Source organism: Lissotriton helveticus, chromosome 2_2, assembly GCF_964261635.1.
Source record: "Lissotriton helveticus chromosome 2_2, aLisHel1.1, whole genome shotgun sequence".
Lineage (NCBI taxonomy): Eukaryota > Metazoa > Chordata > Amphibia > Caudata > Salamandridae > Lissotriton > Lissotriton helveticus.
Window position 1 is genome coordinate 27,796,691 of NC_136060.1, and position 27,981 is coordinate 27,824,671.

Genomic DNA, 27,981 nt, shown 5'->3' on the forward strand with positions numbered 1-27,981 from the left:
TCACCAACATGTGATTGCCCAATGGCAGCGTTCAAATAATTAGGTTCATTAACTTTTTATTAGGTCTGCATAGTTAAAGGGTGAGAGTACCCGTGTGAAGAGGTGTTCATTTGGACATTAGCATAGGTAACCAACGAGCAGCTAATTGGCTGTGAGGAAATGCCTCTTTTTGTAAGGTCACCACCAAAGTTTTAAAACTGGTAGTTCAACTTTGCCATTTAAACCAATGGCAGAGCCCACCACTTCCTTTTGCAATATGTAGAGGAGTCCCCTAAGGAAAGCCTTTGGAGCCCTAAGTCAGGGAGCTCTATAATATTAAGTAGGATATATACTTTAATATGTCCTAAGAGCAAAAACTTAAAATGGTTGTTTTTTCTGTGGAAAGATTAGTAGCTCCACTGGCTAATACAGAGTAAGTGACTGTCCTCTCAGTCCAGCTAACTTTTCATTGGGACTATTAATAAAAAATGTACTTCAAGATATCAACTTAATTGTCTGCCCTCATGCGGAGTAAGGTGAACGACTCCCAGGCTCATGAACAATAGAGGCCTGTCACACAGGAAGCTAGACAGGGTGTTAGTCCAAAAGGCGAGCTTCAAGGGGAAGCCCTCTTTGGTGAGCAAATGCCAACCACACTCCTGGAGTGCTGCCCTTTTTTTAAGGTAGACAGGATGGCGACAGGAACAGAATGGGGACACCAGTTGCCAAACCAGTTTTCCCTTGGGCATGTAGCCCACAGGTAGCCATACCTCTACGGTAGGCTACCAAGCTCCTAACATTCAAGGAAAAGTTTAGACATCTTGGGAGTGGGTAGAATAGTGCACACTGGGATTGCTAGATGCCACACATTTTTTTAACACAAATTGTATTTAGTTTTCAATTTATGCATAAACATATTACATCCGTTAGTGATTACATCAGTTGACGATTTCGTACATGGACCGTAATTACAAGAATTGGTATCAGCGCATGTTTAGCAGACTTAATCATCAGAGATCATTTTTCACACTTGTGGGAGACATAAGCGATTTGCATACAGTAATCAGGATATACTTTTCAATTGATTACGTTTTAGAACTCCCCTCACAACCCCACACCCACAAAATATAAATTATTATTATTCGTCTGTTCTCCAACTTGGGAAGGGGTTTTGTCAGCCGACAAACTCCAGTGGTGTGATTGACAGAATGTCTCTCTTATTGATATATATTCCTTATATATTTCTTCAGCACCGCCCGGTCTGAAGATCAAGTGGCGCGGAGTCCCTGGCTATTGCTCAGGGGGTAATTCAGGACATCTGGATCAGTCAGGATCGATTCCAATCGATCCTGACTGATCCAGATATATAAGGACTGATCCAGATATATAAGGAATATATATCAATGAAAGAGACATTCTGTCAATCACACCACAGGAGTTTGTCGGCTGACAAAACCCTTCCCAAGTTGGATAACAGACGAATAATACACCTACGAATACCGAGGCTGTCCTAATACTTCCGCAGTCCTGATGAAGACCAGCCTCCAATACACATAAATCAGCGAATTTTACATAGGGTCGAAACGTCCACGTTCTGTCTATATATTCATCTGTACAGAGTCCCACATAACCAAATAATTAATTCATCTACCTGAGACTATTGTACTTTACAGATGATATGTTCTGATGTATTGTTTATGTTTATGATTCACTGTATGTTTGGTTAAATGTTTTGAACACCCAGTCACCAGTCACAACTCACTCACTGTATGCTTTTTAATTCAATGTTGTGTTTGTTTTTGGGCAGCTTGTCTAAAGTCATTTGGAATTCAATATGTAAAAGGGTTGAATACAAAAAATTATCTTTTTTCTCCCTTTGTGGGCAGTGTCAGTTCTTCTGATATATCCTACACTGGATATATTGTTCTTCTTACACATATTCAGTACATGTTTAAAAGTAATTGTATTCCCCACAGAACCATTGTTTTTTGTTCAATTACCCACCCATGTTCTGAGGGTTACTGGGTTACCCCTTTATGAAAATTCCATTATGTGTAGGGCTTGCAGGAGTTGGAAGGTAGGGGGTTCCCTCTGATCCACCAACCAGTACCAGCGTATGTAATGTGTGATTGCAGCATGAGTTCAGAACAGTGTGCTAGGGGCAGCATTAGTTTGTGTGAATTCATCATGAGGCATTACATTCCTGTCTAGGAATAAATCACCCACTGTTTCAACCCTGGCCTCCACCCAACTCCGCAACCTAGTGGTCGATAGTACTCCCCTTAATGTAGGTAGGCCACACAGTGGAACATTTGGGGCATATGGTGTGGGTGTTTTGGTATATTTCAGCGCCAGTTTCCAGTAATGGAGTGCTATATGGAGAAGGAAGGGGGGGTCTCTTACCCGTCCTGCACCAGGGCATAATAGTGTCTGTAATGACACAAGTTTTAACCATTCAGGGGAGTAACTTATTTCGAATAAGTTATGGCCGGCCAGCCAATATGCCAACCGTTGCAATTGCCCAGCTATGCAATAGGCCTTGAAATCTGGTGCCCCCATGCCCCCTTTGGTGCTTGGCAATTGCCGTTTGGCTAGGGCCAGTCTGTGTCGGCTCAGTCCCCAGAGCATTAAAGTTAACAATGTGCAGAGTACTTTATAGATCCATGCTGGAAGGGCCACAGGGAGGTTCACAAATTGGTATAAAATTCTGGGAAGTATGACCATTTTAGAAACAGCCAGTAGATTAGCTGTCATTAGCGTCAAGGTGTTCCAGGATGCCACTGGAGATTTTAGGGAGTTAAGGGTTTGTACCACATTTCCATCTATGGTATCCGAAGTGGTCCTGTAAATATGAATGCCCAAATATTTAAAAGTAATTGGTTCTACCCTGAACTGCAGTGGACCAAACTGGAGAGTAAATAAAGTGCATATGTCATAAAATGAGTACGCTACTGATTTTGAGGCATTGAGATGTAGCCAGATATTTCCCCAAATTGCGTGAACAACTAGGCTATAGGTGTCATGTCCACATGCATGTCCTTAAATTACAATAACATATCGTTGACACAGAGTTGTTTACCGAGTCAACTGGGATGCCATATGCTGTCATAGCGCAGCTTAACTGTTATGCCAGAGGTTCTAAGGGCAGCACGAACAGTAAGGGCGAAAGGGGGCAGCCTTGACATGTCCCACGAAAATTATGATATGCTGGGGAAATGTTTGTTTCAGTCCATGCTCGTGTCATAGGCCTAGAGTAAAGTAACTCCAACCATCTGCAAAATTCTGGAGGAATCCCAAATTTGGCTAGCGCAGCCAGCATGTATGGCAAACTCAGTCAAATACTTGATGAATATCCAATGAAAGGCAGCCTGCTCAGGGAGAATGGACTTGAGCTGTGTGTAATAGGGCATAAAAACGGCGGATGTGCTACACTTGGGTATGAACCCACATTGGTCTGTGTGGATCAATATAGGGAGTAGGGGGGAGTAGCCTCGATGCCAGGACTTTACTAAGAATGTTATATTCTGTATTAAGAATCAAGAGGGGCCTGTTGGATGCAAAGTCTGTTGGGGGCTTACCGGGTTTCAATAAGGAAGTCACTATCACTTCCCTGGTCGTGGGGGGTAGGGCTCCGCGTGAGTGTGTAGTGTATACATATTCAAATCAATCACTCGTAGTCTTTCTAATAGTTCTGAATATTTTATCCTAGCTTCTTGAAGTTCTGCTACTCTTTCCACATCTGTCCGGGCTGCCACCTCCAGCATCAGTAGTGCCCCCTGCATCTCTGTGATGTCACGGGCTACCTCCCGCCTGACACCACTAGTGTCCCCATAGAGACCCCCCGAATGGTCACCTTGAAGGCTTCCCATTCAACATATCTAGTTGTGGCCATGCTCTCATTGTCCGCAAAGTATGTAGTGATGGGGTTTGCTAATGCATTCCTAAACACTGGGTCCTCTAGCTGCAAGGGGTTGGAGGCGTCATGTTGGAATTGGCGTGGGGTCCGGCCCCAATTAAGCAACAGCTCCAATGGATTTTGGTCTGAAATAGTTTTCCCCAAATAGGTGCTTTGTGTAACTAATTGGAAAAGGTCTGGTGTGCAAAGGAAATGGTCAAGGCGGGTATGTAGGGAGTGAGGGTGGGAATAAAAGGAGTAATCACGCATACCGACATGTTGCAATCTCCATATATCCAACAGGCCCCAGCCTTCAGCCCATCTAGCCACGTTAGTAACCTATAGCGGCTACGTTGGATAAGGGAGTGTGAGATAGGTCCAAATGCATGTCGAATGCCGCATTAATGTCCCCACTAGCACCCATGTATATTGCTTCCAGTCTGAAAGGAATATAAACAGGAAACAATTTATTTTGTGGATGATGTATCAATGAGGACACAAAACTATAAGAATTGCTTGGTCAGCAGGCATTAGTCATTTTTTATGTGTATTGAATTAATAAAAAGCTGCTGTTGTGTTCATCTCAAATTTCAACAAACAGCGCCACTATGTGGTGGACTGTCATTAGTGCCGGTGCTGGTGATTAAGTGCCGGTGCCGAGCACCTGAAACAGCCAGCTCAAATTAAGCACTGGAATGCAAGAGCCTATACTGGGAGAGGGGCACAACTACTTCCACAATGGGGTGTTGAGAGCTTGGAGTTCTGGCATGTTGGTGGCTTTACAAATTGGTAGAGGAGTACTCTCCCTTGCAGCACGAAGAGGTCACACGTGGTGCTTTAGGAAGAGTCTTGGTGAGAGACAAGGCAATCACACAAATCATGGACAGACAAGTGTGCAAAGACAAATTACAAAAATGTGCAATCACTTCTATGTTAATCTTGGAGGGAAAAGTCAAGGGGATGGAGATTGCCAAAGAGACATCTAACATCCAGATTTTGGAATTCCAACTGAGGTGGGCACCACCAACTTGAGGGCAGAGATGAGGTTCTTTCTGCATATGGTGTTGAACCAAAAGCTGAAAAGGCTGATTAGGCTGGCATACCATGCACAGGGTGCTCCATGGGAGTAACCGGAGACAATTTTAGTCGCTCTTCATGGTGACAAACCGTGTTAGACTCTCGAGAGCAGCCAAGTCTTAGATGGAGAAATGTTATAGTAAATGAATTGTAATATTGCGATGTTTCCAGGCTCGAAAATTGAGACGCTTGAGAAGAGAAGGGAGTTTCAAAAACTGCTAAAGGATTTTCGAATCTGATTACAAGGCCTCATTCTGGTTCTCTTCAAACCAAAGAGTTCCACATGATGGGAAGGTACATCATATGTTCTCCCAGGTCGATGCAGCGAGAACTTTGCATCAAGTATCAAGGTGGAGGAAGGAGAATGGGGAGTGAAAGGCCACATAGTAGGTTGGGCAACTGTTTGCCTTGTGTTGAGGGTGTATACGTGTTACTGCAATTTGTGATCGTTGCAAAACTGGGTTTTTATCTCCTAAACTGACACCTGAAAACTGTAGGGGGCTTCATTGTGATTTGTACAATGTGAGGCTTTCCTGTAATAAACCTGTACATGTCATGACGCCCATTCCTTCAGTGTTTTTTGTGGGATTTGTGGGATTTTTACTGTTGTTCTCTTACACCTAGAAGGAAATTATCTCTTTTCTTATGGTGCTGCTGCTGTTGTACAGTTGTATTACTCACATTTGATAGGCATCCAAGTATAACATATGATAAGCAATGAGGACCTTCACAAAAGATCAACAAAAGTTTAGTGTTGTATTATTTCTTTTTTTTTTAGAATTTCTTCTCAAGAATACCCCTTTTCAACTTCTACATCCAGGAAGGCCACTCTTGAAAAACATGAGATATTGCATAGCAACATATCGAATCGTCTATCTTGGATCACTTTTAGGTTGCCTTCTTTAATCCAGTGCATGAACCAATTTATCTCCCGGGTACAAGCTTCCGTTTTTCTTATCCCATGAAGCCCTCGACCCTTGCGAAGTCTTGGGGTTAAATGATACTGAAGTTGCACCCCTAATTTGAAGCCTATCACTTGTAGTCCCAAGTCTAAAGTATTTTAGAGGTCCCTCTTTACTACTGCGGTGTCCAGAACAACAGTTACAGTCCATCATCCATCTTAATAGACTATCCACACTGCCATCACAAGACCATCACAACTTTCACATCTTGCAATCGTTCCACCACCCATGTTTTGATAATTTCTAAAATGAAAAAAGCACTGTAGTTCACACCATTACCCTTTGTAATTTAAATGGAGTAAGTAGTGTATACTCAAATAATGATATATTGTTTTTCCATAACCTTAGTAGTGAGCAACAAGAATCATTTGATCCTAAAGGCTGCAGTGGTGTTTTAGAAGGTTTTGCTTTTGGCAATTTTTGTTCACCTGTCAACATTTGTTGAACACACAAAAAAAAACATTTGGGCCTACTATGACATTATACCAGACAAATATCACCGTGGTTAAACTACATGGCAACATTTAATAGAGGTGTACATTTCCTTTTCTAAAAAGAACACAGATTCATCCAGGATTGCTGAACTCACAGTAGGTCTTCTGCCAGATTCATCAATGTTATTGGAAGAAGAGCAGTTTATTTTCTAAATCCGCTATTGTTTTTCTAAAAGTAGAAAAATGGTTTGGGTTCCAATGCTTTTACAGTAGTCTCCACCCAAGGAAATGAGTGGAGGTTTGTTGCAGGGTTGAGAGTCAGTGTTAGCAAGATTCTGGGCTGGCCCATCTGCATGAAATAATTTTTTGGGGACTGGTCTGAATGGATTTGAAGATCTTGAGTTGGTTCTTTTATCAACATGGGGAATGCAGATATCAAGTTGCAAGTCAAAGAGAGCTTTATAGGCCACTACCCATGTATGAAATCAGGTTGTTGGTTTACTGGGGTGTGAGTCCTGGAAAAGAAGAAACCACAATCCTTGTCAGGGTGAGGCACAAGCCACCCCAAATTAGCCTGTGCTTAACCCTCTCATAGCTTCGCACAGAGCAGTCAGGCTTAACTTGTAGACAATGTGTAAAGTATTTATGAAGCACTTCAAACAGTAATAAAGTATAAAACACCGCAGAAAAGGGGTCCCACACCAGATTAGAAAGATAGAGCAAATTCTAATAAATAAATGAAGACCAAAACAACAAAATCCAATCAGTGGAACCGAAGACATGCAAGTTTAAAGACTTCAGTGAAAATAGCACCAAAAAGCACAAAGCACCAACTGTGGTTATTTAGTTACGCCGGACCGGGAAAAAGTCACAAGTTCAGGCCGACTGCGATGGAACGCAGGCCAGCTACATGGATTAAGTTATGCCCACTGAACGAAGTACCTTAAATCCGGGTGTGCGGCCTGCACGGCGTTGCTTTGCAAGATTCTGCATCGTCTGGCGTCAGTTTGGATGAAGCTTTGCGGTGAGGCTTTGCCTCCTTTCCAGTGAGCTGAGCGGCATAGGTTGTTGGATCTTTGCATCGCTGAGTCAGTTACAATGAGCTAGCAGCTGCGCGGTGAGGCTTCCGTTACAATGAGCTAGCAGCTGTCCGGTGAGGCTTTGTAGTGCTTCACGCTGCTTTGCGTCATTTCCAATAGGGACCAAAGCTGGGCTTGGCAAAGCACCTCCAGGCTCACTTCCAAGGGTCCAGAACTGAGCTAGTACCACTTAGGTGGGAAGGACTCACAGATGGCATAGTCCAGGTGCTGGGTTGAAGGTGGTTGGAAGCCTGCTGTGTCCCTGATGCTTCTGACCAGGAAGCCAGCCAACTATCCCTTGGAGTCACTCTGGGGTCCTGGGTTCAGAGTTGCAGGTCCAGTCTTTTTCACCCAGACAAGAGAGCAGCAAGTCAGCACAGCAGGGCACCAGTCCTTCAGAACAGCCGTCCTTCAGAGCAGCAGTCCTTTCAGCAGCACAGCAGTCCTTCTTCCTGTCAGAGTGTCACAGGTCCAGAAATGTACTAAAGAGTTGGTGTCTGAGGTCCAGTATTTATGCCCAGTTGTTTCTTTGAAGGGGAGAAGCTTCTAAAGGCATGTCATAAACTGCATAGGTGCACTGCCTTTCTATTCCTTGCTCCAGTCTAAATACAGGAGGTATGCAGCCCTTTGTGTGGAGGCAGCGCACAACCTATTCATGTATAAGTGGGCCTGTGCCCAGCTCCTACCTCCCATCCTGCCAGTGATGGCCCACCCAGGCACACTTAAACTCCATATTGTATGTAGCTGTCCAGGAGGAACACACAAAGACCAACTGTGAACTACACCCAGTCATTTGACTGATAGACAGGCTGCAGGCACTAAATAGCTAAGACAGGTAAATGCCAACTTTCTAAAAGTTGCAAAAAACACAGTTGATGGACAGAATGTAGAACAATGTCATACATTCACCCCAGAACAAGGATATGGGCCTAAATCCATCGGTTTTTTTGCACTCCACACCACCCTGGGTTAGACACTGGCTATATGCAAATCAGCTCTGACCCTGTGCCTCATGGGAACAGTCCAGTCCAAACTACCAAGCCATGTCTTTCCCAGACCGGAATCAAGCATCCAAGGACCGGTTTCTGGCTATCAGCCTTCATTCAGCCTGGATAGCTTGACTCCAGTGGTGTGGAGAGCCTGGGACTCACGTCTGAGCATACCCAGCCCACTCGGGGTGAAAATTGCAAAAAACACAGTTGATGGACTGTTCCCATGAGGCACAGGGTCAGAGCTGATTTGCATATAGCCAGTGTCTAACCCAGGGTGGTGTGGAGTGCAAAAAAACGATGGATTTAGGCCCAGATCTTTGTACTGGGGTGAATGTATGACATTGTTCTACATTCTGTCCATCAACTGTGTTTTTTTGCAATTTTCACACCGAGTGTGCTGGGTATGCTCAGACGTGAGTCCCAGGCTCTCCACACCACTGGAGTCAAGCTATCCAGGCTGATGAAGGCTGATAGCCAGAAACCGGTCCTTGGATGCTTGATTCCGGTCTGGGAAAGACATGGCTTGGTAGTTCGGACTGGACTGTTCCCATGAGGCACAGGGTCAGAGCTGATTTGCATATAGCCAGTGTCTAACCCAGGGTGGTGTGGAGTGCAAAAAAACGATGGATTTAGGCCCAGATCTTTGTACTGGGGTGAATGTATGACATTGTTCTACATTCTGTCCATCAACTGTGTTTTTTGCAATTTTCACACCGAGTGTGCTGGGTATGCTCAGACGTGAGTCCCAGGCTCTCCACACCACTGGAGTCAAGCTATTCAGGCTGATGAAGGCTGATAGCCAGAAACCGGTCCTTGGATGCTTGATTCCGGTCTGGGAAAGACATGGCTTGGTAGTTCGGACTGGACTGTTCCCATGAGGCACAGGGTCAGAGCTGATTTGCATATAGCCAGTGTCTAACCCAGGGTGGTGTGGAGTGCAAAAAAACGATGGATTTAGGCCCAGATCTTTGTACTGGGGTGAATGTATGACATTGTTCTACATTCTGTCCATCAACTGTGTTTTTTGCAATTTTCACACCGAGTGTGCTGGGTATGCTCAGACGTGAGTCCCAGGCTCTCCACACCACTGGAGTCAAGCTATCCAGGCTGATGAAGGCTGATAGCCAGAAACCGGTCCTTGGATGCTTGATTCCGGTCTGGGAAAGACATGGCTTGGTAGTTTGGACTGGACTGTTCCCATGAGGCACAGGGTCAGAGCGGATTTGCATATAGCCAGTGTCTAACCCAGGGTGGTGTGGAGTGCAAAAAAACGATGGATTTAGGCCCAGATCTTTGTACTGGGGTGAATGTATGACATTGTTCTACATTCTGTCCATCAACTGTGTTTTTTGCAACTTTCTAAAAGTGGCATTTTCAAAATTGTAATTTAAAATCCAACTTCACAATGAGAGAGGAGATTTACATTACAATTCCAAAGACATCACATATGAACTGGTTACCTGCTCCCATTTGTTAATTATCACTCCTTAAAAGTAATAAGGTAACTCCAGTGTTTTCCTACAGGAAAGATAGGCCTTGCAATAGTGAACAATGAACCTAAGAGTTTTTCAGTACCAGGGCATGTAAAACTTAAAAGTACATGTTGTATCTTTTACATACATTGCACCCTGCCCTCTGGACTGTTTAGTGCCTGGGTGTTGAGGCTAAGGGCGGAGAGGACAAGGGCAGTTGCCTGTTTGAGCCTGTTCGAGACTGACCAGGGCCAGAGCTAGAAATGCTGCCCGTTTTCCCATTTAGCAATACCTAGCCCACACCATCCACATCCACAAACTTATGGTACTTATGGATCTATATATTTATCACTTTCTTCTAATTTAGCACTTCCAATGCACTACCCTATTCCTCAGCCTGTAGTTGCTCAATATATCTTCTAGCCCAACCTTCCGAGTCATCTCAAACATCTTTCTACTACTCTTTACAATGCATTACCCTATCTCTCATCCTATACATCAATCAGTATATCCTCTACATCCGCTCTCTCATTTATCCCAAACCCCATACCACTACTATGATCCCCAAAATAACCCTTTCTAGACTCTCTCCTACTCTACCCCTCTACCCCTCCTGGCATCATCTGACACCTCTTTTACTATACCGATCCCCTAAAACAAACTTTTCTAAACTTTTCCCTCTGACTCCTCCCCTCCAAAACTCCTTTCTACTCATCCAAAAGCCTCCTCCTGCTGCTAAAAACAAACTCTTGTATCCATCCACTATCCTTTTCAATCACAATTAACAGACTAACATGTTCACTTCTCCATATTCAACTATACTAATTCACCACTAATCCTTTATGGGTTCCGGAGTGGCGTGCTACTCTCCAGAAAAGCGATTCAACACCCATCAGGGATAACAAGTGCTATATGAATGCAAACCTTTCTTTCCCCTTTATCCCTCCGCTATCCTTCTCACTCCAAATAACTGACTGATATCCACCACTGAAATTACTTCATATTTCACCATATTAATTCTCCACTAATCCTTTATGGGCTTCCTGAATAGCGTGCGTCAACACCCCATCAGGGGTAACAAGCGCTATATAAATACAAATCTGTTTTCCTCCTCTAACCTTCTGCTATCATTCCAAATCCAAATAACTGACTAACCTATCCACCACTTAAAATGTACTTGCAGGTTTCACTATACTAATTCAACACTAATCCTCTATGGGTCCCTGAGTAGCGTGCTACATGCTGAAAAAGTGATTTGACACCTCGACAGGGGTAGTAAGCGCTATATAAATGCAATTACAATACAATACCCTTGTGGTGACTTATTTGTATTAAAAATAAAGGGTTGGGCCTGGCAAAATCTTTATTTTGACAGGTTGAAATGACAGTTTGAGCTGCACACACAGGCTGCAGTGGCAGGCCTAAGGCATATTTAAAGGGCTACCAAAGTGGGTGGACCTCTCAGTGCTGCAGACCCACTAATAGCATTTCATTTACAGGCCCTGAGCAAATGTAATGCAACTTTACAAGGGACTTACAAGAAAATTAAGCATGCCAATTGGGTATAAGCCAATTCTACCATATTTGGAGGCGAGGACAGAAACACTTTAGCACTGGTTAGCAGTGGTAAAGTGTAGAGTCCTACCGCCAACAAAAATGGAGGAGTGAAGGCAAAAAGTATGTCATATGTAAATCCAGTATTTGTAAAGCGCGCAGCTACCCAATTGGGTGTTCCGGCGCTGGGAGCCGTCGGGAAGATTAAGCGAGCTATTGCCCAGAGTCGCATGGTGCTGGGCTGACCTGCCGCCAGAGCCGGGGATCGAACCGTGACCCCCAGCGTCCAGTGTCAGTCGCCGCGGCGCCACACCTCTTCCACGGAATGGAAATTCATCAGTAGCCACTGAAGGCCATGGATCTTCTGAGTAGCATGCTTAACATCTCAGCATTTAAGGTATAGCTTCTGTTGGCATAGTCCTCTTTCTGGTCCTACTAAATCAGTAGGAGAGTAACCCGTTTTTAATTAGCTCTGACTTCTCCTCGAATTGCAGATAATGTGTGCACACCAAAATCACTACAATCCATATTCAGGCAACCAGCTAGCTCCAATGGCATAGTCAAAGTTGACACCATTCCTCAGATTTGTGTTGAAACACTTGCCAGTTATATTTCTTAAAGAGCTTTAACAGCCCCACTCTTCCCAGTTTTTTGGCTAATATAGATGAAGGATCTTGTCAAACCCTCTTCCTCACTTGCAGGTACTGATCAAGCATATAGGGAGCCACACACCCATAACAAGAGAGCATACATAAAACATTACCCCTCAAGCAGATCGTGGAGTGAAATGTTTGAGAATTCTTAAATGCTGAGTCTGAAATTACTCTGCCAGTCAATGGCATGGGCGACGTAAGTCTGTTACATTGAAGCTCTCCATGTTTGTGCCATCAGCCTTCAAGTCACGAGGCCCTGCAAATCTGGTGAAAATGGTAATGGAACTACACTCCCAAATCAAGCCAATGTCACCATAGTATATAAAGGAAATTATGAGTCTTGGTTGTGGAGTATTAAGATCTTCACAATCCACCTGCCAAATGAAGGGGTGTAAAGTTCTACAACCGAGTTGTACATCATGCGTAATGTGACAAGACCACACTAGATTAATGCTATAATGTTATAATAAAAAGGTAGCTCAACCCTTTTGATAACCGTATAGATACCTAGGCTTCTTCACTCTGTAGGTACATCCAGTCAGTTTTTTCACAGATGCAGAGGTACATTAAATTGATCTGACCAGTTAACACATATTTCGTTCCATAGGTAACTGTTTCAAGGTTGATATATGGCAGAGCTAAGACATAGGGCATATCTGAACTTGGAATTGCCAACTCAATGATCATGGGTTGAATAAAACAATTTCAACTTTTGACGTGATATGGAATTGTAGTATTGAAAGTGCAAAGTCCTCTAAATTATAGGTAGTAGATTTTCTCCATTGTGTGGCAATTGTTGACGAATCAATTATCAAGTAGCGATATGATAGGGGGTAGTACCCAGTCAGGTAGCAGTAGCCGGTGCAAATAAAGTAGCTACGGGGGAATAATGGGTAAAAAGGCCTACGTAAAAAAGTTAGTAGGCATGTGATTGTGAGCTGTATACCACAGACTCGCAGTGAAGGGTGCTAGAGGTCCTGGTAGTTCTCCTAGTTTAGCAAGGATGCACTAGAAAATGATAGAGGTGATAAAATATGTAAGAAGCCCAGGTGGTACAGTTGTTAATCAGTATAGATTAGTCACTGGGAACAGGGGAGGTGATGTAGATTGTATAACCGTCACGGACTAGGTGCAGGAGGAAAACATAGCTGAACAAAAATATCGGGAAGTAAAAGTGATAAATGGACTGCAATAAAAAGAGACGACTTACGGAAGTAAGACTAACCTGGTCAACGGGCAGTGAAGATAGGAACTTTAGAGTCAGACAGTGCTTCAGAACACGGAAGTTACTCTCACGTAAAATGTCAATTACAACCAAAAGAGAGATTGAGAATTGAGAGCGAGTGAGAGTGTGTGTGCGTGTGAGAGAGAGGGAGAGAGATTTGAGGATGTTTCCTACTGTTTGGCTAGTAAACTACTGTTAATTACATCGTCATTTTGAATAGCCCTTCTTCTAAAATATGGTTTTCACGTCATCTTCATACAAGGAAAGTGGTACACTCTTCGAGGGAAACTATCAGGCAGTTTAGACGTCTATTCCCTTCTATTCTAAGTCTAATAACAGTAACAGTTCACATATTAATGCCTTTTAGTTTTTAGGTCGAGCCTGGAATTCGCAACCAAAGGATGCGTCCAGGTGGAGACTTATAGCTAGCTGACTCGGGGGAATGAAGGACAAGAAACTGCCACGCGCTTCTCTTCGGCTGGATTACACTGCGTGCACGCGCACCCACACTCACGCATGCGCACATCACAGCCACACGCATACATAGGCACCCCCCGTCGCCGCCACACCTACAGGCACACACAGAGACCCCCCATACACACACCATCGCACCTACACACACGCACGCACACATACATACAAAGACCCCCCTCCCCCCGCCGCCGCCATCGCACACATACACACACACACACACCAGCACCGGACCCCACTCACCGGCTACGCAGGATTTCTCTTCTCTGGGGCGGCCCCGGGGCTCTCCCTAGCTCACGGGAGCCCCGGGCCGCGGGAGGACTCGGCTTCTTTGCTCCATCCCGGCGGGCAGCCAATCATAGCCCAGCAGCAGGCGGGACTTCCTTCTTTCTTCTGGCCCGGCCCACGTCTTCTCTCCCGTTGCCCGGCTTCCTGCCTCAGGGGTCCGCCAATGGCAGCGCGGCCCCGAGCAGGGAGGCGGGCACAGCGTTTCCTCGGGAATCCCAGGCCCGTCGGCGGTGATAATTGGGAGTTCTTTATCCGATTTCCAGAACAGTTTATTTTGTCTCCTCTTTGACATCTGAGAAGCAATCTCGTCTAGTTTTAACCCCGCATTTAGCTTGCACGAGCAATCTGCACGCCCCTGTACGCGCGGCACTACTCTGAGGGCACATTCTGGCTTTGCTTAGGGCGTCTTCTCACTTCTTAACTTCTGCTTGAGTTAAATGTGCACTCTGCACGATCCTCGTTTTTTTTCTCCTTCGAGGGGTTTCTGTTCGAAATATTTATTCGACAAGACAGACAAGAGCGCACGTGAATTCGAGCTGTCGACTTAGGGAAATGGGAAACCATGTTCGAGTCTCGGCGTGGGCTCAACATCCTGGGATTCTGGGCAAATCAGTTCATCTCCCTGTGCCTACAAAAGTGAATGTGTCCTCGTGCACTGTGACTGCTGCTCATGTAAAGCGCTTCAGTACCTTCGGGTCAAGTGGCCCTGTATAAAACTGCAAAACAAACGTGAACGGCGCCCCCTTCTGACAACATCTGTTCTCTTAGCACAGTAGTCAGTCGGGTGAAATGAATAACTTTAGAAAAACAGTGGTAACGCCTTTTACACACCTCGGCAAGGTAGCTCCTGGGCCTAAGCGCTTGCTGCAGAGACCTGCGCACCCGCAGTGACAGCTTCCTTTCAGCCCTTGGTCCTTCCGAGATTTATATCAGTACCAGTGCCTGAGAAGTGATGGGGTCCGGACTGGCCTCGCCCCCTTTTATTGTACGCGCCGTGGGTGCTGTCGTGCGACATATCCGGCATCCGCCGGGTCAATCACTGCACCGCCAGCTCATTACTAGGGGGCCTCTGGCACGAAGCGCTATAAAAAGAAGATATGTTGCTAACAATGCGCAATAGTGACATAAATCGGACGAAGCACAAAGTACGTTGTGTCCTAGCGTACAAAGAATAGCTTATTTGCCCGGCAGAATAGCACTTATTGTACCCACTTCCCAAAGAACAAAGAGAGAACGTGCGCCAACGGAAGGTTGGTCTTCACAGCTGTGCAGCTGGTGTTAAACCCGCTGAGCTAAGTCTGGACCATAAACCAGCGCGGGGGAAGAAGAGCACGAACACATGTCCAAACCCAGGAATGAAAACAGATTCGGATGTCCACGTGCGACGGCAGATGTAATTCCACCCACCCCTTCCCCACGGCCCCGCAGACCCGCTGCTGGGAGGGTTCAGTCCTCACCAGTGCTGGGAGGTGGGGGTGGGGGGACGACTGTAACACCCCCGGGCCTCGAGAGCGTCTCCATGGAGCGGCCAGTCCACCCGCCACTTAAAGTGCTATAAACGTGCTACAGAGGTGTCTCTGTGTCTCCGGCCTGGTGCAGGGTGACAAGCCCATGATTCATGGGTGGGGGCGGGGGGCTGTGCGAGCTGCCAGGACTGCGGGGAATGTGGCGAGGGAGACGCACTAATCTCCCGGGCAGGGACGGAGACTCCCGTCTGACGACTCCCGCCCGGCCAGGGGCTCTGGCTTCCATTGCCAACTGTCACCTCTATCTCCAGCGGCCCCGCTTGCCCCCACTTCGGCCCTTACCACGGGAGGTGGGGGGTGGCCCTCCCACAAAATGAGCCCTCGCCCCACTCGAGAGAACACTCACCCCAGGTGCTGCACCACAGACAGGCACTACACCTTGTGTATTCAGTCTCTGGCGCCTTCCTGGCTCGTAATATTTTGATTGTGGGTGTTTGTGCTTCTGATTGTGCCTGCATGTATGTGTGCGTATGAGCGCGACTTTGTGATTGTGCCCTGTGTGTTTCTGAGTCTGTGTTTTTGTGTGGGTTTGTGGGTATTTGTGTCTGGCTGTGTTTGCCTGAGTCATTTGCCATTGCGGGAATGTGTCTTTGTGTCTGTTGTGCGTCTGTCTCTATTTGTGTTCTGTGTATGCTTGTCTGTTTGTGCAACAAATCCACCGTATATTCTGTGGTGTGCTGCTGTTCCACGTATGTTCCCTATGCCCCACCTACCATGCCTCGAGGTGCGTCCGCTGCAGAAAGAGTGAGTGTCATCTGAGAAGATATAGCGCCTCGTGAAGGACGCCCGACTCGGTGAACCGAAACCCACAAGATGACGGCGCGGGATTCCTAGACAGAGGTGTGTTGAGGTTGGTGATCGCAGTGGAAATACAGCGTCACACGCGGCATGTCACCCGCCCTGAGACAGAACCATAGTACTGAGGTGGGGAAGAGGCTGGGCCTTCTATAGCGCCCAGAAGCCGTGACAAACTGTGCAATGCGCATATACACCGTCTAATATGCGTAGACCTTTGTACTCTCTACCATTCCTACGTAACTCTTAGAGTATATCCATTCATAGCCCTTCCCCATGTATATAGAGATAACTCTAATCACCAGTCTCTTCTTTGTGTGACTTTACATCTTGTACATTTGCAATTTTTTCTGTTTTTATCTTTTATGTAACGCACGTAATCCTTAGACTTTATGTTTTGCAGCTGGTTCTTATGTAAAGCGCTCTGACACCTTCGGGTAAAGTTCGCGCTATATAAAATCACATTAAATAAATAAAAATAAAAAATAGTGATAATAGAGGTAGCAGTAATACAGCATCTCAACCTCCTTTGCGGCCCACGGAGGAAAGGAGGCTGCTGGCTGCACAGCCTATAGCATACAGAAGCCATGCCAAAGTGCGTATGGGCGCTGCAGAAACATGTCTAGTATAAGCAGTAATACTAGTTCACCAGCTAACCATTCACAAACAATGTTTATATACCAATTGCAAAAAAAAAAAAAATTAATGCATAGCATTGTCATTTACATTGCCAATAACTCAAACTTTAATGCTGCGAGACCTATTGCATTGCAAATGCTTGTTGTTTTAGAAGTGGATAGCAAAGAACAAACACAGGCATGCAGACAGATGGAAAAAAACTCTTGATTACGCAGAGCGTGTTAAAGGTTGCGACATCCAGGGGCAACGAGGTGTCTATGTTATCTGTTAGTGGTGAGAGTATTTGGTGGTCTTGAATTCGAGTAATACCTCATGGAGCTGGCAGTGCCAGGAGCTTTCATCTCCCTATCGCTAAGTGTGCTGGGGCCAGATCTGCGGGGGATGAAGACCTGGGGACTTGTGTGAAACGGGTCTGGGCAGGCTCTGTTTCATCAGACTCGCCTTCCAACAGAGTATGGAGCCTAATAGCCAGTGACAGAGACCGGCCTGCACTTGCGTCATCCGCATGTGACCCCCCCTCCCCAAGCAGCTTCCACCCCCCACCCCCTCTTAAGCACCTTGAATCGCCGCCCAGACACAGGACAGGACCCTGCATGCGCCTCTGTTTCAGTGCCCCTTGTGAGCACAAGGCCTCTCTCTCTGACAGGAACCCATTTGAGTGCAGTCAATTTCACTAGGCCCTTCTGAGAAGAGATCCCATTGTTCCATTGAGTTGGTACCCAGTGTGTCTGGGGGTGGGGAAGCTTGCACCGCAGATGCCAATGTAGAATGAGTTCTGCAAGGACATTTTAAGGCATGGACAAAGTAGGCAATTGCCCAGTGTCTCCACCTTCCAAGGAGCCCCCACAGGAAAGTGATCTTTCTCTCTCTTCACCACTCTATTATCTGTCTTGAACATTTCTTCCCCGTCTCGGACTACCTCTACAATTGACCCTGTCTCTCTGTCTGGCTGTCATCTTAAGGGTTATTGATCCCTCAAAGACAAGACATATTCCAACTATTTTTGTGTGACTCGGTTTCTGAACGTTTAACTATAATTCAATATTCTGTTATGGTAGGTTGTAAAATATATTAAGCACTGGATTACCCGTGAGGGTGTCTTGGCACTGATCACTGGAAGGCAATGTTGAACTAGGTTAGGAAGACCTAATGTGGAGAATTAAAGAGCCAGGTCTTAAGGGATTTTCTAAAACCTAAAAGGTTGGAAGAGGCTTTAATGTAAAACTGAAGTTCATTCCATGCAAGAGCGGCGTCCGCACAAAGCTGCAGCCACCACCATGTAACTAGTTTAAAGCTGGGAACTGTAACGGTTTTAGTTGCAGAGGATCTTAGTGACCTAGTAGGCTGGTGCTGGAAGAGCCGCGCCTTAAAGTAACTCTCTGCCTGATCGGTAGCCAGTGAAGCTTCCTTAAAGGTATGGAAACCGAATGATACTTTGGATTTTGAGAGGAGCATTGCTGCAGTATTTTGCAGAGTTGGTGGTCTGTTTAGCACATGCTTAAGGGCAGTTAGATACAGGCAGTTGCAGTAATCTAGTCGTGAAAGAGCAAGGAAGGTCATTAAAGTCTTCTGAAGTTGGAGAGGAATAAAAGAAAGAATATTCTTAATAAGCTTTAAGATATATTAAAACCCTAGACACGCCGGCAGTCACTTGATTAGCAAGGAATGACTTATCGATTATGATACTAAGATTTCGGGCTTTGTTGGCAGGAGTGGAAGGGGGCCCATGTCCAGAGGCCACCAGGTGGGCATGCAGAAAGATTGGCCAGCCCCTAAGAGCAGAACTTCAGTCCTACCAAATTCAATTGGAGGCAGTTGTCTGCCATCCAGTGGTTAACGGCATGCATACACTTGCTGAATTTGTGTCCAGTTTCTATCGAGTAGGTGGCCAAGGACACCACGATTTGAGTATTGTCAGCATAGGAAGCAAGGCTAAAGCCAAACAACTTCATTAGTTTCGCAAGGGGGGGGGTCACATAAATGTTGAAAAGCGTAGGGCTGAGTGGAGTGCCCTACTGGACTCCACATGGGAGGAAGAAGGAGTGGGATACAAATTTTTCCAATCGGACAGTTTGCGGCCGTGAAGAAACGAATGGAGTAGTTTCCAAGCCTGGTCAGTGACACCACTAATCTTTAGACAATTCAATAATCTGTCATGGTGTACAGTGTTGAATGCTGTTGACAGGCGCAGAAGTATCAGAGCGGCTTTGCCGCCTTGATCTAGAGATTTTCTTATTTCCTCAGTTGCTTTAATTAGAGAGGTCTCCGTGTTGTGTTTGGAACAAAAATCAAATTGAGTCTCATCCAGATGATTGTTGTCCAAGATAAATTTCACTTGCTGACTGTTCATTTCATTCTCAATAAGCTTAGCAGGCAAGGGAAGACAAGATGTAGGGCGATAATTGTTTGGCTCTGCGGGTTCGAGAGATTTTTTTTTAGCAAAGAAAGAATCAATGCTTTTTTCCAGGTAAGTGTAAAACTAGCAGAGTGAAACATATGATGCAAAATCTTGTCCCGGATGGGCACTAATGTCTCTGCGATGGAAGTCGTTATCTTTGGTGGGCAGGGGTCATCTGGGGGTCCAGATCTTGCGGATTTGACCAATTTTGTAATCATTCCAATAGAAGGTGGAGAAAAGGATTTAAACTTGGACCCATTGGAGATGGGGTTGAAGGTGAGAACAGTGTGGGCAGACAAATTGCTAGGATGAGAAAACATACTATACATTTTGGATACTTTTTAGAGAAAAAAAGTTGGCTAGAGAATCACAGAAAGATTGATTGGCAATCAAGGAAGATCTAGTACCCCTACACGCAATTTAAGATCTACAGGAGCTCCCTTGGTTATGGTGCTGAGATTTCAAAAAGTCAGGATGGGATGCAGCCAAAAGATGGAACACCTTGCCAGTGACTTTGAGAGCTGAACCTTGTAAAAGTACCTTTTGCAAGTGATTAAAAACCTGGCTGTTTTCATCTTTAAAAAAGATAATCTATCTCCTGATCTAGGTTCTGATTTCCTTAGCCCAGGCACAGACCCTCTTTTGCTCCTTTCTAGAGTTCAAATTGTGGTGTGGGGAAATACTGGCAGTGTAACTAAGCACTTTACAAAATGGAAATATAGTGGGTTCTGTTGGAAGCTTGGTCACAGTTAGACAGATTTCCCTGAAATCTGGAGGCTGTTTTGATTTTTTTTTAGAAAACTAAGCTATATTTTCCAAAAAGATCAGGATCTTGTAGGTGTTGAGACAAGACTTGTACTTAGTGCTTTCCTCAGTGTTATTGTGGCGGCACCACTCCTTTTGTTGCCATCAACAGGTTTGTTTATATGTTCTCAGTGAATGTATGACGTTACAACGCGTACATTCACAATGCATGCCTTTACAACGCAGTTTTTTACATAGAATACCATTACATCGCATTTTCAAAAACTTCCTTTACAACGCATTCCATTACATCCCATCATACCTTTACAACGCATACCATTACAATGCATACCATTACATTGCATTTAAGGTAAGTGTTGGATAGCGTAGAGGTAAAAATTACTATTCTAACTCCAGGGGTTGCAACAGTAGGGTAAGTGTCGGATAGTGTAAGGGTAATATGGGTTGTAATAGTATGTGTTGTAATGAGTTGCGATGTAATGCCTGCGTTGTAGTGACATGCATTGTAATGGCTGCATTGTAATGACATGCGATGTAAAGGTTGTTGCGATGTAATGACTGCTATGTAAAGGTAGTACGATGTAATGACTGCGTTTTTTTGTAAAGTTTGTTTCCCGTCTCAGTTCATCGGAAAACCATGTGGCTGTGACCTTATTTCTCTTAAGTTTGTTCGTCTTGCAGAGGGCTAATGTGTGAGCAACCGAGTCAACCCAATTAGTGTAATGGGTTGCTGTGATGTCTGGATCTTCTAAAAGAGTAAATTGTGAATAGAGTACGAGTTTTGAAAAATTATCCACATCGGTTTTGCCTCAGGCTCAAGAAGCTATTGTGTGAGGAGTCCATCTGCTGGACGAAGGAGATCCCCTACCTGTGATCAGGAATAGAATGTCTGAATGGTCGGTCCGTGTTAAGGGTAAGATGCTACTGATACTCAGAGAGGAATGATTAGGGAAGATTCCATCTAGAGTGTGACCAGCAGACTGGTGTTCATCTGAGAGAGGCCATTGTCTGAAGGAGCATAGAGGTGGCCGGGTCTGCTAGGGCCTCCAGGTGGAAGTTAAAATCCCCAGCGCAGTGAAGTTGTTAAGGAGGATATCTGCTTCCAGTAGGCTGCAAATATCTTGGTTTACACTAGAGCGAGGGACTGGTGGGCGATATATCAGCATCCCCTTAAAGGTTTGAGCTTTGGGCAAAGAGATTCACAAGGAGTGGGCCTCACAGAATGTGGCAGTCAAAGTTCGACACAAGATGGATAGAGTGGTCAGGTAAACTATAGCCAAGCCTCCCCTGTTATTGGGTCTGTCTGGAGATGAATTGCAAAGCCTGCAGGAACCACTCTCATGAGATCAAGGGGAGATGTAGAATTGGCCCAAGTTTACATAACGAACACCAGGGAGGGTTTGTAAGTTTTCATAAACAAGAGGAATTCTGTATTGTGCCTGACCAGCGACCTACCATTGACAAGAGGTGGATGGCGGCAGAGCGAGAAACAGTGGAATTACAAGGGCATATTGGGGGGCCATAAATGGGAGCGAGTGAACCCAGGAATAGATTACACTGTGGACAGGTGAACCGGTCATTCAGATGTAAATTGGAAATATTGGCGATAATTGGGATCTTACACATACTTTTAGATCATAGGGCTAGTAGCGCTTCATAGGTGTAATTCCTATGTGGTCCCGGGGGACTGGCGATCTGCACGATCCGGGCACAGAAGGGCTTGCCTTTAGCGCACCTTCGGCATGCCGGCAGCATGGATGTGCTTTTCTGTTGGAAAAATAGCCTGCTGTAGATTGGGGGAGCGTGTTGAGAGGGCGTGGCTTACCGCACTCTGCATTGTAGCGATTCAATAGAAAGGTTGGGTAAAATTAGGATGCAAACTGGGGTCCAGAAACCCCTGGGAACATCAGCAGGCTCCCCTGGCTTGTTATGATATTCTTCGACTGCTGCGGAAAGTTCTACCTTCTCAATGCTTCCCATGGGGGCTACGAGAATTATGGTCCAAGTCTTGGTTCTCCCTCGTTTGGACTATGTATGGACTCCATGTATCTGGGAGCACCTAAATCCACAACAAGAAAACTTCATGTTGTTCATAACTGTGCAGTTCGGTTGCTGCGTGGCATTCCTAAAACCCAGTCGACTAAGCCAGGACTGATGACCTTGCACTGGCTGCCCATCTCGGAGAGAATAAAATGTTAATCTCTGTGGACAGCCCACAAGACTCTTTGGGGGAAAGGCCCCCCAATCAATGTCTCTCTCATTACCTTTTACCGTCCCAGGAAACCCCTTCGCTCTGCTAACCTGAACTTAGCTGCTATCCGTAAAATCCAAAGGATGAGGAGTAGGGGCAGTTCCTTCTCCTGCAATACAGCTAGACTTTGTAACACCCTTCCCTTACACCTTCGCTCAAAGACCCACCATCTCCCCTTCTGAAAGCTTCTTAAAACCTGGCTGTTTCATAATACCACTCTGTGAGTTATCAAATCTTCCCCCCTGTTTTGCTGCTAGCGCTGTGATACCTCAGGGTAGCTATGCGCATAATAAATGTTTGCTAATAATAATAACAGAGGCCCCCAAAATATGTCTTGCCCAGGTCCCCAAAAACCATTAGGATGACACGACTGTGTGAGAGTGAATTTTACCTGCCTAATACCCATGATGATCTGTGTGTCTAAGAAAAAGCTTGTGCAGCTGCTGTCTGTTCTGCGTGTAATGTGGAGCATGCATAGTTGCTGTATATGTTATGGGTATACAAGGTTATGGGGACTTCAGCAATCAGGTGAGGGGACTGGAGTGCTCTATCGAGAAAGACAACCCAACCAACTAAAAACAACTTTTAGGAAAAAAGGAGATAATTGTAGTTTTTGGTTCTTATGGGTTATATCTATAACATCATGAACTCTACGTAACACCCTCATTAGGTAAGCAGACAACTATTTCATTAATCTTTATCATATGCTTTACAGTTTTTTTCTTCCATAATTTAATAGAATGTTATGTATTAAAACCAGACAAATACATTTTCTCACTACCTGCACTTTTTTTCCATAACCCTCCAATGCATTAACAAAAAAAAGAGATGTTTCTATGTATAAAGAACATGAGCAGCTCGTATCGGAGAAAAGAGGTGGAGAGGAGGAGATGGTCGGGGGAGAGGAGAATGGGTGATGACAGAGACAAAAAACGCTCTTCTGCTCGTCTCCACCACTGCAGGGAGGCACAGGCTCCCAGCCTGCCCTGTGGCCAATCCCGAAGCTGCTCTCATTCATGAGAGTGGCTTGAGGATTGGCCTGAGTGCCAATGTTTTGCACTCCAGGACTGACTGGGAGTCTGTGCTTGCTCTCTTCAACCCCACCTTTGCAGCTGGAGTTAGCAAGAGGTTCACTGAGCATGTGGGTTTGGCTGGCCTGAGACGGCTGGCCAAACCTACATGCGCAGTGTAGGTAGAGCCCACCACTCTCCCTCCAGCCTATCAACACCTTGGTCCGCCCTAAACATCGGCACAAGCTAAATGAAACGCTAATCAAATGAGTTTTAAACCCATTTTTTATTGTTTAAGTTTCATATTATTTTAAAGTGCTGGCAGTGGGGCAAAGCTCCTCCGTCATATTGAATGAGCCGCTGCTGATAAAGAAAACATGTATCACCCATTGCCACTCACACATTCGGATTGCTTCTAGGAAACCAATTATTTTAGAGGTAGATTTTTGGTGTATCCAATGGGTGCTTCAAAAAATAATCATAACAGCCACATTCCCAAATCATTTACCACTGAAATGCAATACATTTCAGGAGAGTATACATTATATAATTTAGCCATTTAATGTATTATGCAATAGGTAATAGTATGGGAGACAAAGAATACACTGTGCTAGGGAATCCTTTCATATGAACACCGCTTTGCACCCTGCACTACTTCAGCACACTGTGCTCTCCCATTGGCCTCTAAGGCCTACTGTTGCACCCTAGCTGTTCGCCCAGTTTTACTAACATACAACAAAAGGAGCGACAGTAGCAGGGCAAGTGTCCCCAATACAAAGAACAGTAAACAGTATAACTGGTTTTGGGGGGTAATTGGCGTTTACTACTACAATCCAAAGCTATCTTCTCTTCTCTGCCTATTACCCAGATATGCAAACTTCTTCTCAGTATACAAAAGCTAAAATAATTGTGGCATGTATAACACCAAGGTAACATACAGGAACCGTGCAATCCTCCATCTATAGCACGTGGGCTGGTCCATTAGTTATAGCTTAGAAGCTAACCCAGGTGAAAAGACGTAAAATAATCAGCTACCTCTGCCCTCTCGCCGCTACCTTTCCCACAGTTGAGAAAAAATTGCCTCCACGCAGTTACCACCAGCTCCAGGGTTGGGCTTGATTCCTACTCATCTCCACACATGACCAAGGAGCCCAAGGCAGGGATGCTCGGTAACAGGGTCTAGACTTAGCTCACATATCTTAAGCAACCTCCTCTTTCCAGTTTACAAACTGCCTCGCTCAACTGCTTCTCTCAAAATTCTCTCTCAACATTTTCTCGCCAGTTTATTCACTCTTCTCATATATGCAAACAGCCCCCTCTGACAACACACATCCAACACATGCAGTAGACATCTCAGTCAATCACATGCATACAGGACATGCACAAGACACCTCAACCAATCACATGCATCCAGGACATGCAACAGACACCTCAGCCAATCGCCTGCAGCCAGCACATGCAGTAGACATCTTAGTCAATCACATGCATACAGGACATGCACAAGACACCTCAGCCAATCGCATGCATCCAGGACATGCAACAGACGCCTCAGGCAATCGCATGCAGCCAGGACATGCACCAGACATCACAGCCAATCACATGCAACAGACAGCTCCTCCAATCGCATGCATCCAGCACATGCAGTAGACATCTTAGTTTTTTAGGTCTCGTGGCGTTAACCGCGCGAAAGCGCGGTCTCGCCAGAGACCTATTGTCAGCGACTCAGCTTTCCAGGAGACAGGAGCTGGCCGCGCGCATCTTCCAAAAGGCGATTGGAGCGGGCCGCGCGCGCGAGAACGCACTCGCTGTGGCCATCTCCTGTCTCCTGGGAAGCGCAAACATACACAGGCACACCTCCCCCTGCTTACGCATGCGCACACACAGAGACGCACACACGAGCTCACATACACGCACGCACACATACACAGACACCCCCCCCCCGCCGTCGCACACGCACACACACACACACACACACACCCACTTACCGCCACTCCGGACATCAGCAGCCTCCGCGGGGCTCTCCCTCGGGCACGGGAGCCCGCGTCCCCGCTGCTCCTTTGGCCAGGTACTCCGTGTGCGCGGGCTTCACAAGACGGAAGTCCCGCCCCACGATAGGTTTCGTTTTTGTCTGCGCGCACACGTCTTGTTTGTTTGCAGATTTAAGCATTGCGCATTGCTGGAGATTATGGGACTATCTGATAAATATCAAACAATTAAAGTCTTTTTAAAGAAAGTGAAACACGCTGACCCCGACTCACCTGATGCTGGGCCTGATTGCAGGGACGCCACTGCGGGTTTGTAATCTTACCCTGCGGGGTTTGATCGACTCGCTGAGCTCCCCGACACATACACCTGTCCACGCTTCATTTGGTGGAATGGCGCCGCCAAAATTAACGGCTCAGAAGGGAGGTCGAGCTGGCTCACGCTCTACTACAGTGACAACCGACCCGGCAGCGCTGGCTGTTACAGGTGCTGAAACACACTTTTCTACTACTAAGAGTAACGCAGTTCGACCGATTACTTTCAGAATTGGACGTCCTACTATGAAGGTATTGCAATCAGGCAAAGTCGGTGAAGTGATTAATCCTGGCGGTTTTGTTAATTTGACAGCGGAGGGTGAGATGGTGGATGCACTTATGGAGGCACTTATTAATCCCCCGGCGGAGATACCAGTGTTGTTGCCAGCTTTGACATTGGCTCAAAGTCTTGAAAAGGCTTTGAACTTGGGAGCCTTACAAACCCGAGCACTGGGGAAGGGGGCAAGAACTCTGACCCCTCCTGGAAGGGTCTGTCCGATGATGCGGTAAATTCACCACTGATGAGTGTGGTTGATGTGGCTAGTAGACCAAATGGGGGGGGGGTTGAACGAACAATCTCAGGTAGCGGTGGATATGCAGACAGTAAATTCTCAGCCATATCAAGCCTCACCGGACAACTGCCAAGGGGGCTTGAAACAGCAATTTAACTCAGCCATGGGGGAACCACTCGGTCAACAGCCGGACATTGGAAGTGGTCAGGTGGGGTGTGGCATTGGTACCGGTATGGATGGATTTGGGGGTGCAGATAGTCTCGCACCTCTGCAGAAGCGTGTTATCGCCCCCCCAATGACAATTGCTGACCTTTCCAGCCATAATACCAATGATACTCCGAATATCACCAATGCTAACATAAGCTACTCTGCCCAAGACAAGGGGGCATTGAACTCTGAATTGACCCCTCACCGCCTGTGCGAAAGAAAGGCAATGTTAAGGCTAAGACCACAAGATACAACAACAAGCATTTGCAATGCAATAGGTCTCGCAGTTACACGAGTTAAAGCTATTGGCATTGTAAATGACAATGCCTTTAATTTATGTTTTTAAAACAAATACAATGCAAAACGCGTAAATGCGAGACCTATTGCATTGCAAATGCTTCTATACTTTAGTTAATGGTCTTTAATTATAGTAGTTACCAAGCAGCGCATTTTACATTTACTTTAACCCTCGCGCAGCTACAACGCTTGAAACAGTTCCTGTGTGGCAGCCTAAAAGTGCTTTAGCCCCCATTTGTATCGAGAGGCGCACAACCCCCATTGCAAAAACAGCTTTAGCTCTCCTGGCGTGAGCTGCTTAACAAGGACCACGCTGCCAACACCCATTCCAAAGAAAACCGCTTTTTATCGAAAGGCGCACAACCCCCATAATGTTAGTCAATCTCAGTTGTTAGGAAACAGCGGATTTATTATTTACATTTCTGCTCGCTTTTAGAAATGGGAAACATGAGGGCAAATACAAAAAGTATGCAGAGCCAGTCAGGAAGTGCCCAATTACCGCAATCAATTTATCGACCTGGGGAGGATGGAAGTCTGAGTTTGCCTCGCATGTTTCCAGCTGGGATCTTTTGAAGATACCAGGCGTCACCGCCGACTCTTTGCTCACTGAGCCATGTGTATAACATCACAGCTCTCCCCATGATCTCACAGACAGTCTCGCCCCACACTCCATCCCTCGCCCCACACTCCATCCCTTGCCCCACACTCCATCCCTTGCCCCACACTCCATCCCTTGCCCCACACTCCATCCCTCGCACACCCTCTATCTCTCTCTCGCCCTCCCTCTATCTCTCTCTCGCCCTCCCTCTATCTCTCTCTCGCCCTCCCTCTATCTCTCTCTCGCCCTCCCTCTATCTCTCTCTCGCCCTCCCTCTCTCTCTCTCACGCCCTCCCTCTATCTCTCTCGCCCTCCCTCTATCTCTCTCTCGCCCTCCCTCTATCTATCTTTCGCCCTCCCTCTATCTATCTTTCGCCCTCCCTCTATCTATCTATCACCCTCACTATCTATCCTATCACCACAGCATCACTCGGCACCACCACAGCATTACTCAGGGGCACCACAACATCACTATGCGCTACCAAAATGCTTAGAAGTACAACAGTAACTTACAATATTATTATAATATAATATTATTGCCAACATTGCTTAATATTTTGCATCAGCTATCATCTTGCAAATCATCTTTAGACACCAATACAGAC

At 45.8% G+C, this 27,981-nt stretch overlaps 1 protein-coding gene across 1 annotated transcript in view; it reads right to left on the minus strand.

The window, feature by feature from the left end:
* Positions 1-27,981, minus strand: part of ENPP6 (ectonucleotide pyrophosphatase/phosphodiesterase 6) — a 351,117-nt gene that overhangs the window by 226,683 nt on the left and 96,453 nt on the right. The window lies entirely within an intron of this gene.